The sequence below is a fragment of the Tachypleus tridentatus genome, chromosome 8 (genome assembly GCF_004210375.1).
Source record: "Tachypleus tridentatus isolate NWPU-2018 chromosome 8, ASM421037v1, whole genome shotgun sequence".
Taxonomy (NCBI): Eukaryota; Metazoa; Arthropoda; class Merostomata; order Xiphosura; family Limulidae; genus Tachypleus; species Tachypleus tridentatus.
Window position 1 is genome coordinate 30,992,049 of NC_134832.1, and position 12,254 is coordinate 31,004,302.

The 12,254-nt window shown below is 29.5% G+C and overlaps 1 protein-coding gene across 12 annotated transcripts in view; it reads left to right on the forward strand.

Moving 5' to 3' along the window:
• The first annotated feature begins 707 nt into the window (after window positions 1–707).
• The window catches only part of LOC143222093 (uncharacterized), a 60,561-nt gene continuing 49,014 nt past the window's right edge, over window positions 708–12,254 (forward strand). For 10 of the 12 annotated variants that reach the window (XR_013012024.1, XR_013012022.1, XR_013012019.1 and 7 more), the window contains exons 1-2: window positions 708–1,049; window positions 9,410–10,017. The gene's annotated coding sequence lies outside the window, so the exon portion shown is untranslated. Of the gene's footprint in view, window positions 1,050–9,409; window positions 11,777–12,254 lie in introns of all 12 variants that reach the window. The other 2 variants (XR_013012025.1, XR_013012026.1) reach the window with 2 other exon arrangements.

Sequence of the window (12,254 nt, forward strand, 5' to 3'; positions counted from 1 at the left end):
TATTACAGAGTTTGCTATATCTGCTGAAGTGGGCACTGCTCTTTACTGTTACTCTTGGGCAACAAAGTTAAAGGCTTCATAGTTATATAAATGACATTTTTCGCAACTAGGACTTGAAACTGAGATGAATAGTCGGCCACTGTTACGAGAGGAAGAAGTGTTTGGCCTAGAAGAAGCTTCCTCCTGGACATGTGACTTTTGTCAATACCATGTAAAGATCCATGACTTCTATCTCTTTGCAGCCAACAACTCAATAAAAAAAGTTACCACTATATGATCTGTATCTCAGAACGGCTGATATACTTATTAACACTTTTATTGATAAGCAGAAAACTACATTCGACCTTCCTAGGTCATCTTCAGGTTAACCCTTCTGAGATGCAATTTTATTTCAAGTGGGTTTCTCCTCATCAATAATCACTATATGGTTTGCTCAGAACAATTCTCTGTGCTTTTCCTTTGATGATTGACCTAAATACGAGAAAAACATATGAATAGTACTTATCAATTTTAGTTGAATCAAAATAGAGATTTGTTGTTTGAGAAAATAACGTCCAGCCTAGTTTTTTTTTTAAGTGTCCCCAGATGTAGCCTTGAAAATATAATCTTTGTATTTTGATTCAGTTTGGTTTCTGCACTTTTTGACGATGTTTTAAATTAATAATTTTTAGTTATTTTGTTTTGTATATGCTATTTTGTAATTTTCATAAGTTTTTTTGTAGTTATTATTTTTCATATTCGATAATAAAAATTAACCTAGGGGATTTTACCTGTAATAAAACAGAGAAAATGGTCGAAATTTACTTTAGAAAGTGCTTTGAAAAGTTTTAGTTTAAGGAGTTGTTTGAGAGATAAGTTTATTTTGTTCACGTTATTTAGGTATACAGCTACATTTCAAGTTTCGAATATAATCTTAGCAATATTGGGCCTATAATTTATTAAGACTATACTGTTATGAGTATTAGGCCTACTGCTGGTGATACGAAACATTTCAAAGTTTAATTCATGGTTTATGTATGTAAGAAAAGTCGATTAAGTAATACTTCATGGTAAGTATTATTAATACTATTACACAACCTAAATGTTATGAAAATACATCTATATAAAACTCTAGATTAACGATAATTTGAAACTGAATCAATGAAAACTGTAAAACTTGTGTTTAAAGTGGATTTAGTCTTTAGTGCCTAACCCTAAAGTTCACTGTTTTAATTTACTAAGTCACTAAAACCGAGTGCAAACAGTTTTCAAAGCTTGCTACTAATAGTAGTGCTTTCTTTACCCTAAGTTGTAAGTTGTAATAAACTACAAAGTGAGATCATAAATTTTACGATGGTTTGTACTACACTTATATGTTGTTTATATACATATGTAAATAAAATGGAAGCCTAGTGAAGGCTAAGTTAAAAAAGTAATTGTGTATACTATCAAGGAGTTACCATAAAATGAGTTGTAACTTAAAACTTCAAATTAACAATACACTATAGTTATATAAAAATTTAAAACATAAAGCTTTTCATCTAACAACATTCCAAAGTGTAATTTCCACACAATATTCTATTAGTGTGTCCAATTAATTAGTGATGCTAGTGTCATAGTGACATGAAAATGGATTTTAATTTAAACTAAAATGACTATTTTTGTAACCCAAAATTGGGCACATTTAAAAAAATTACACCTGTACATACCATAATTCCAGATGTAGGCATTACTGGAAAAATGTGATGAAAATTTATCAATTGTTTTTCTCTCTTCTCAGTGTCACATTTAAAAAATGACAGTCTCTTTAACTAAGTATTCTACCTCATGAAATCATTTTTGGTTTGTGTTTTGAATTTTCAAAGAAATCATAATACCAAGAATAATTTTTATGCTTTGTTTTCTGCACTTCCTGCATAGATCAAATTTCAAGCTTATTAACTTATATAAGTATCATAATGCTTGCTAAACTCACTTTAAAAACATAAAACTCACTTTAATTATATCAAATAGCTTGAGACTGTCAAGAAATCTGTAGCAAATTAAAAAAGACAAATGGACAAAAACAGCAAATACACGGATGTAATTTATTTGTGTAAAAATAAGTATTTTCTGTACTGAAGACATTACAAAGGTTTTGATAAGTACGTTGTTAATAATGTGCTTTTGGGTGTGTCAGGAAGAAGTTTGTAACACTCTGGAAGTCACGAAGTACTTTAAACAACTTATATTGTAGCTCTTAAGGATAATAAATTACCTGCAGTACCAAATATTTTTTTTTTCCTTCAGGAATCTGAACTTTTACGTATTTTCATTTGAAAATGAATTGGAATTGATAGATCAAAGTTAAAGGGTGAATATAAAGTGTAATAGTTTACAGTTGTTTATACACATAATATGTTAGTTACTTGAACTTTGACTATTTGCAATGTGTTATGTCAACCAATTTATTATTTCCTGGTAAAATATTTTATTATAATTGCATCTGTGTGTAACTGAAAAATATGACCAGTAATATGCATGCAATTGTTTATCAGTTATTTACATTAAAAGGAAATGGTTGACATGTTCAAGGTGGTACATGCAATTTTAATACCAAACCTAAAAGCTTTTTCCAGTTTTAAATTTTCATAAATGAATTATATTTTGTGGTTTTAGTACAAAGATGATTTACACTTATGTTGTAGTTGCAGTGACATTTGATAAAGATATTTTAAAATAGTTAATTTTTTAATACCAATAAATTGATTTTATACACTTTTATGTAAGATGCCTAAGACATTTTACTATTTAAAAGACTAAGTAGCCAGACTTGTGATAAATAAATGTAAGTTTGACAGTTGGGCTATTTGTAACAGCAAGAAGCTAACATGTAAGTTATTTATATTGTAATGCTTGTACAATAAAGTTACAAATTTATTTAATAATCCATGCAATTATTTTGTTATGTACCTAAGTACATTAATAATATTATGTATGTTTTTAAGTTATTAATGCACTTTATTTTTTATTTTGTAGTATTACAAAGAGCATTTGTTCAACAATCACATAATACATTTGTATTTGATCTGCTATGTGTAATTGCTTCATCCTTTGGGAGTTAACCTGTTCTCAGAATTTTGTTATATTTTAAACCATCTTTTATAGTTTTTGGTATGTTTCAACCAATTTTTTTTTGTTAGGATTTTTCTTGCATCTATATCAAGTCATCTCTCTTTAAGAATATATATACAACTTTATTCAAATACTCAGATTATGACCCCAACACTTTGTATTGTAAGCTTTCAAAGTTATATCTACATATACTAAAATGCAAGTTTGATAATCCTCCACATTGCTTTTAACATAATTAGCATTTCCATTAACCCTCATACACACGGTGGGGGTCAAAAATGGGCCCACTTGTGTTTAAGTTGTTATAGAAATATCAAAGGTGTGACTTTCGGGCCTAAAAATGTACCTAATTTAATCTATACTAATACGTTTAACATGTATTTTATGCAAATGGGGTATTACACCCCTTGTCTAATGTTGAAATTCATGTTTTCCACATTGGGGGTCATTTTTGACCCCCGTTTAAAAAACTCAATTACATTTCTGGTAAACAACCAAATAATATATTGATATGAAATTTTGTGTTATAGAACATTCTAGAACACTCTATAAATGTTCTCGAGCATTCTAGAATATTCATATCTACGTTGCATAGAGAGCCCTCAATCGATGATGAATCAGGAAAACCTGAAATAATATCATACTATAACTCCATCAAAGGAGGAGTCGATACACTAGACCAAATAGTTAGATTATTTTCCACAAAAAGAAAGACCAGAAGGTGGCCATTGGCACTATTTTATAACATTCTTGATGCTGCCGCATACAATGCTTACCTTCTCTATTGCCAGTGCCATCCAGAATTCGCATCAAAGTACCAAAAAAGAGCAAGACGTGAATTTCTGAAGTTGCTTACTGATGAATTACTGCCTGAAGAAGATACAAATGAAGTAATCCCTCCAAAAAGACAAAAAGTTGCTGAAGAGAACGTTAGGAAATGGTGTCAAATATGCGCACGTGATTCAAGGAAAATAACTTCTTCAAAGTGTATCAAATGTAGTAAAATGGCTTGCAATGACCATAAAGTTACCCAGAGTGTATGCATAAATTGTATAGAATAAATATTTTGTCCAAATTTATACTTTGCTTATATGAAAATAAATTTTTTTAAAATATTTTTGGTGGGGGTCATTTTTGACCCCCAGTGTGGGCAACGTAATTTGTTCGAGTATGTGTACTAGGGTTAAACCAATAACTAGGAATCAAAGACTCTTTCAAAAGCTAGTTGACTGATATAGACAAAGTTGATTGCACTACACTTACCTAAGTGTATTTCTACATGAAAGAAGATAGCCTTGTACTATAATATTTTGGATTGATTAATGTTAATTTAATTCTTGTTGTTACATTAAAAGAAAATGACAGTCTCTTTATCTAAGAATTATACCTCATGAAATAATTTTTGGTTTGTTTTTTTATTTTCAACAAAACCTTTATAATAACACCAAAAACAATTTCTTTATAACTATTTGCAATGTGTTATGTCAACCAGTTTATTATTTTCTGGTAGAATATTTTATCATAACTGCATTCGTACATAATTGAAAAATATGACTAGTAATATACGTGCAATTGTTTATCAGTTATTTACATTAAAAGAGAAAGGTTGACATGTTCAAAGAGGCATACATAATTTTAAAAACTAGACTAAAAGCACTTGTGTACCATTTACTTATTGTAATGTAGAAAATGTTTTTAAACACTGCAACTCAAATAAATACATAACCATAGAAAACACCCAGATACTAAGTAGTGAAACAAGTATAAACAGATGCAAAATGAAAGAAGTTCTACTTATCAACAACTCAAACCAAACTTAAACCACTATAAAGGAATGCTGCTGCATTTCCTTATTTAACCTTCAAAAAACACAAAGGATAATATGATGAAGGTATTAATGTTGACTGTAGTGTTTTAGGATTGATGTGCTAATGTCTTGTAAAATTTAAAGTTAGATAAATTTTCAGAGTAATGTACATATCAGGTATGGTAAGGCAGTTAAGGCACTTGACTTGTAATCTGAGTATTGCAGGTTCAAATTCCCATCACACCAAACACACCCTTTTAGCTGTGGGAGCATTATAATGTGATGGTCAATCCCACTGTTCCTTGGTAAAAGAGTAGCCAAGAGTTTGCAGTGGGTGTTGATGGCTAGCTGTCTTCCCTATAGTCTTACACTGCAAAATTAGGGACGGCTAGTGCAGAAAGCCTTTGTGTAATTTTACACAAAATTAAAAAACAAACAAACAGATTATGTATCATAAAAAGCGTATCTTATGAAAAACACTTTTGGATAGAATTTGTAGTGCCATGGGTTATGTTTTACTTTGAGATTTTTAAGTTCTACATTCAAAGCAAATGTTACTTTATAATATCAGTAGAAATTGTGCATCTCATGAAAAACAAATGTTTGAAAAGTAAATAAGATTAAAAACAACGTGTATCTAAACTTTCATAAAATTGTGTCCAGAGAGCAGCAACATGTAGTTAAATTCATGTGCATTCTGAAGAAGTAAAAAAATTACTAACAACAGATGCATTATGGCACTGAACTGTTTCTCCACTGGTGGCCATAAACAAATGATATTAAAGTGTTTGTTTATATGAAACTGTGGCAGAACTATAGGACAAATTATAGTAATCAACATTCACTTAGTTGGAGATCAAATCCATATCATGAACATAGTTATATATGGAATTTATGTCTTTTACATTAATAAAACCAAAGTAAATGGATGTTTCTTCTCCATTAATTCATGTATGTTCATCAATTTATTAAAAAAAAAGGTATAAACAAATATCAAGAAATGGCTGTTTTGTTGTATGTGGTATTGGTAAAATAATTGGCCATTGAGACTGGCAGCAGTTTTTCTTAGCCAAAAGACTGTTAATAGAGCATAACATACAGAGGGGCTGTTTGGTTCTTCATAGCTATTGTTGCACTGAAAAAATTTAAACCCACTTCCTTTTTTTTTTTTAAATAATTCAGGAATTTAAATTTTAAAGCCTGCATTTATACAGAATGATGTGTTATATACATACATGAAATTGTGATAAGATTAAAAAAATAATTGCACTAAATTTCTAAAATGCCGATGTAACGAGATCTACTAGTTTAAGTTCTCACAATTTTTTTCTTAATTTTTTTTATATATACATATATATAAGATGCAATGTGAAAAATGTTCCACTACTCCAAACCTTGACAATTCCTGGGTGCCATGTTACCATGGCAACTAAAATTTCATCATAGCATCTAATATTTTCTCCCATTTTATTTATGTGTAAGGATGTGCTACATAGAACTTGAATCAAGAACAGTTCTGGATTCTTGTAAGTCCTAAACTATTTTCACATTCTTTGAAATCATACTTTGTTTCTGGGATTTTAGTGGCAGATTCAGCACTCGTGTTTTTCTTCTTTCTCTCAATTCAATCAATCAGTGCACATGTTCAGACTGAGATAGGATCAAAGGTATTTAGTTTAGGCAGTATTATCAAGTGGTCGTTGATAGCATGTGATTGTTAGCATGCGCTTGTTGCTAGGAAAGTAAATAATTATAGCTCCCAATTTCTAGTGTAAACAGTAGAATTATGCTAGACACATGAAAAGGCCTTTGCTTATCATGTAAAGTTTTTGTAGTGATAAGTAGATTAGACCTGTTCTGAAACAATCTGCTTGGCCTATCCTTATAACAATGGTTATTTTTATTTACTTTCAATCATTGCAAGAATCTACCTCAGTTATAGCAATTTAGTCTTCTATTTTAATAACTTAACATATTGATGCCTAACTTTAATATATGTTAAATAATAGACAACATTAATTAATCCAAAATATTATGACACAAGACTGTCTTCTTTCATGTAAAAAATACTAAAAATATGGTTACAGTGCTACACGGCTAATTTCTAAAATGTTTGTGCATGTCATACTATCACCTTACAAAATATATTACAGCAGCTAGTTTGAAGAAGTTAACATTGTTAAATTGTTAATGCAATAAAACTAAATTATTTATATGAAGTAATTTATTTGGACATTCAACATTTTTTAATGCACAAGCTTTTGACTCGTTACCTGAGCTAACTACAGTATGCGACATTTAGTTAACAATAGAATCTAAGTAAATTATATAAATTGACTTCCTAGTTTTATTCTTATTGATTCCCTAAGGGTTTTCAAATCTTGTAAGATAGTTATAATTATAAAAAATTTCATTTTGTAAAATAATCTTATTCTACTTTGCCTTTAGATTACTTAAAAATATACAGAAGACTAGATTTTTTACTTTGACTAAGTAAACAATAATAAATCTCAAGATGTAACAAACTGCAAAACCTTACACTGCTGCATACCATATATTCCTGATATCAGTAAAAAAGATAACCAACATTTGGAAATAACTTGTAACAAAACACAACATTCCAGAAAACACCAAATTTATCCAAAAACCAGGTACAAAACTAAAGTTTGTACGATGTAAAAACTACACTGACAAACATAACATCAACATTATTTATAAAAAATACAGTGCAACAACTCTCATGACTTCTATATTGAAGAAACAAGTAGAAAAATGGAACCCAGATTCAAAGAACAACAAAAAAAAACATTTTCACATGTTTTTGCACACTGCAAATCAAATAAACACAACATAACCAGAGAAAACACCCAGATACTAAGTAGGGAAACAAATATGAACAAATGGAAAATCAAAGCAGTCCTTATACAACAACTAAAACCAAAGTTAAACCAATATAAAAGAACACTTTTATATCTATACTAAACAATAGTCTATCATCTAACTGCAATGCTCCAAACAGTCCCGTACCCATTTACGCTCTCGTCCCTAAGACGCAACCCAGCAACGGTCAGTTGCAAACTACCTTTGTTAACCTGAAGATGACCTAAGAAGGTTAAAAACATTGTTCTCTATTGTAATGTAAGTTTTAATACCCACACCAGCCATTCTAAGATGCATTTTTACTTCAAGTGGGTTTCTTGTCGTCATGAAATGAGCTGTGAGTTTTCATTTCTTTTGGTTGGTTACAGAACTTTTGAGGAACATTATTACTGATACAATATTTCAATACTGTTGTAAACACATTTATGAATATTTTAGAATGATATTTAATTGTCTGGAATGACACATCATTGGAAAAGGGTTAAAATCTTTCATTGTTTCTAAATATTTGAGATATACAGTATTATATACACCATTGTGTGTGTGTTCATGATGTTGTATGTTGGATACTCTAGGCAACATTTTATCAAGAAGTGGTTACAAAAGTTGAAATTTATTCATTATATAGTTATGTTTGAGGTTTTGCTACCTGTTGAAGTAAAAAAAAAGCTTTTTAATTTCTAATTTTCAGAAAACAACCGAGACTAGACTTACTGTTAGTGAATTGGGATAACATGCTAAAAGGCTGGTTGGTGTAAGAAATCAAAAGATTGCTTCTAATTAATGATAGATGATTCCTAACAAGAAAAAAATGTATAATGGGGAAATGCAAATCTAATTGACTAATGAACAAGGTTGAAAAAGATCATGAAATTGAAAGTAACTGGATAGAAACAGATGATGAGTTATACTTGTTAACAAGCTCATTAATTGTTTACATGTAATTCATTGATTAGTACAGTGCTCTGGCAACATGGGACACAGTTTTCAGTTAATTTTGTTTTAGTTTCATTTTAAGGAAATTTTCAAATTACCTTTACATATTTTGGAATTACCCTCACACATTTAAAAAAAACGTTTTAATGAACAAAATGGTTTGTAATAAAATTTCTTCTAAAAGATAATCTGATCATTTTCTGCTTGGCAAATCTTGACAAAACTGATGTCGGCTAGAATGACCATCCACTCGCCATTTTGTTTCTTTTTAAAAATAGAGAGTAATACATTGGTGATTATGTGTGAATGAAATAGTGTATGTTTCACTGTTGTTGTTAATGGTAATATTTTTAGTTGAAGTCTATCACAGTTGCAATTAGAGAAGTGAAGTAACCATTTAGCCAATTTATGTATGTTTGAATAAGATAAACATGAAAGTAGTGTTTGATAATTAAGGACTTCAATTATCAGAATATTTTTGTATTTGCCTTATATGCAATCTAAACTTAAGGTTATATAATTTGACAACAATTTGATGTGGGGAACATATAAACAACAAAAAATAGCTCATATTTGCAAATGTTGCAATTAAAAAACACATCATATATGTATCTGTTAAAAACTGATTTTAAACAAAGAACCAAACATTAACAAGGTGTCTTTAATAAGCTTTATTTTTTTTTATCTTCACAGATTTAACTAGGCCAAGCAATGACCAGGTGGTTGGAGTGCTCAACTTGCAATCTACTGGTCATGGGTTCAAATCCCCATCTCAACAAACCTTTCAGCTGTGGGAATGTTATAATGTGATGGTCAGTGAAATTATTCATTGGTAAAGGGTAGTTCAAGAGTTGGTGATGGGTAGTGAGGACTAGCTATCCTTCCAGTATTTCATTGCTAAATTAGGCATGGCTGCTGCAGATAGCCCTTGTCTAGCTTTACTCAAAATTTATAGCAAACCAAACTAGTTCAGACTTAATATTTTCACGTCTGTTCTCTTAGGTTTACAGTTTTATTCTGGAACAACATTCATTCAACAATGTGAAAATGCAGTCTTTTATGCTCTTATGATTCCATAGTTTAGGCACACAATGTTAAGGTAAATTGCACGTGTTCCTCAATTACCTAGTTACCAGACAGAAAGGGTATAATCATCATAATAGATGAATCGGGAACTAAGTGATAAGAGAGGTGTATGCTTGTTGCAACTGTAGCCAGAAATATATAGTAAATATAAAGGCTGGATGGTTAAAATTTGTATTGGTTTTTGATATCTTAGTGCCAACCCTAAGATGATACAAGTAAGTCTTTTTTGTTTATTTTTAATGAAAGGGATACTTCAAGAATAAAGGAATAATATAAATACGTATATTCAGTAATTTCTCCACTAGTTACCAAGCATTACAGAGCTATTTTTGTATTACTACAAGTAATTATCTTAAAGCATACACATTTTGTTGTTCCAAATGTTGCCTGTTTATTTGAATTGTAGTATTTATTTTTAATGAATGAATTGAACATGCTATATAGATTTTTCTTATACTGTTGGACAAGTTGTTATTCAAAGTTTTTTGCCAAATATAGTTTTCTTTAATTTATTTTTGTTTTTGAAACCTTTAGCAGCAGTTGTTTTGGTTGTGCTAGTGACTAGTTTAATGAAAAGTTAAATTCATTGTTTGTTTGTTTTTTGTAATCTAACTATTGCTTTTATTAGGAAATTTGAAGTGTTGAGACTGATTTTTTCATTTCATCTTGAAGCTTTTTTTCTTTATAAAATGAGAGTTAAATAATATTGCTGTTTTCTACTTTTGAATATGTGTAAAATATGCACTCCACCTTTGTTCATCAAACTTGATATTAATTCAAGAAGAGGACTGAAAAGCTAGCTTCAATAAAGAAATAGAATGTAAGAGATCACTGTGAATGAAATCTGTTTTTGATTAAAATACTTTTTAGTTTCTATGACATCAGTTGTTCTAAAAGAAATTATGCTTAAATAACTTGAATATTATATACTTTAAGATCAACATAGTTAAAGCTTGGGTTCTTTATATTTTTTTCTTTAAGAAGAAGCATATATAATGTTATGCAATATTTTGTTTCTCATTTTTACTTTATATACATTTTATCACTGTTCAGAATTTTGATTCAAATGTGATTGTTGTTGTTGCAATAATTCTTTCAGAAATTGGAAAATTTTTCTATTTAGAAGTTTTTCAAATTAGCAAGCCATATAAATATTGAATCAATACTGCAGGGCATGTATATAACAATGTTATTTGTAATAATGTTTTAATCCGAAAAACCATTTTTGGTTTAGATTATTCACGTATCAAACAAGAAAAAGTGGCTGTATTTTGTTTCTAATTGTAATTGTCTGTAATAACGATAAATGTAATAAGTGTTGTTGTTGTTTTTCATATATATTTCAGCATTTTGAGAGTCTTGGCTTGTGAGTACATTTGTAAATATTTTATTAAATAAACAATTATTATATGATATGCACAAACATTATATGGCAGTTTTATCCTACATACACACACACACACACGTTTTCAGCCATTTTCAATGCTTTTACCTCCCATGGCTTTATTAGCATTATTAAACTTTGCTGTTCTTGTTGTGTGGAAATTTTCATGTATTTTTCTATTTCTTACATTTTGTCACATTATAAGGAAAAAGAATGTTTAGAAATTCTCTTGGGTACTTAATCACCAGTCTTTACAATTTGATTGTACCGCAAAAGTGGCTGGTGTCTTAACTAGCTAATATCCATAGTGAAACATAGTAAAATAATAAATTAAAATAGGTAGTATATTAGCTGTGAAGTACATAATGTTACAAAAGTGTTGGTTACTGACATTACAGTTACTTGTATTACAACATCTTCCCATGACTTTGATTTAACTTTGTTTATCTTTCATTGTCATTATATGTAGTTCTATTAATGCTGTAGTTGTTACTTTATTTTTATCTTTGTTTTAGAATAGATTACCAGTGCTTATTCTGTAATTCTATCTCAAGTCTGTAAAGTTTCTAAGCTCAAGAAAACAAAACATTGTGAGTTGCCATAATGAAATAATTTTCTTGTAACAAAGATCTTTTTTTATTATTCAAAGTTTCTAAAACAAATAAATAGATACAGTGGATGACACTAAGTTATCATGTGTATCATAAAATACTAAACTTCCAACCTTACACAATTCATAACTACAAAAAATACATATGGTTACTCAACACTTTGTCTTTGAACTTGTAGGGATGGATTGGTACAAATTGTTAACTTTTTTTTTTTTTACATGGAGTAAGTCACTTCCAGTCATTATTGATCAGCATCATCATTAAAACTGGAGCTTGGATAAAAAATACTTTTTTCTTTGGTTCCCAACAGAAATAAGTGTATTCCTATTGTGGTATTTTGGGTGATGCTGTCTTTAGCTGCCCTCTCTGTCCTAAGACACTAAATAAATAACTGATCATTCCATAAAAATATCCAAAAGATATGATAGGTATTCTATCTTCATCACATTCTTGTTAC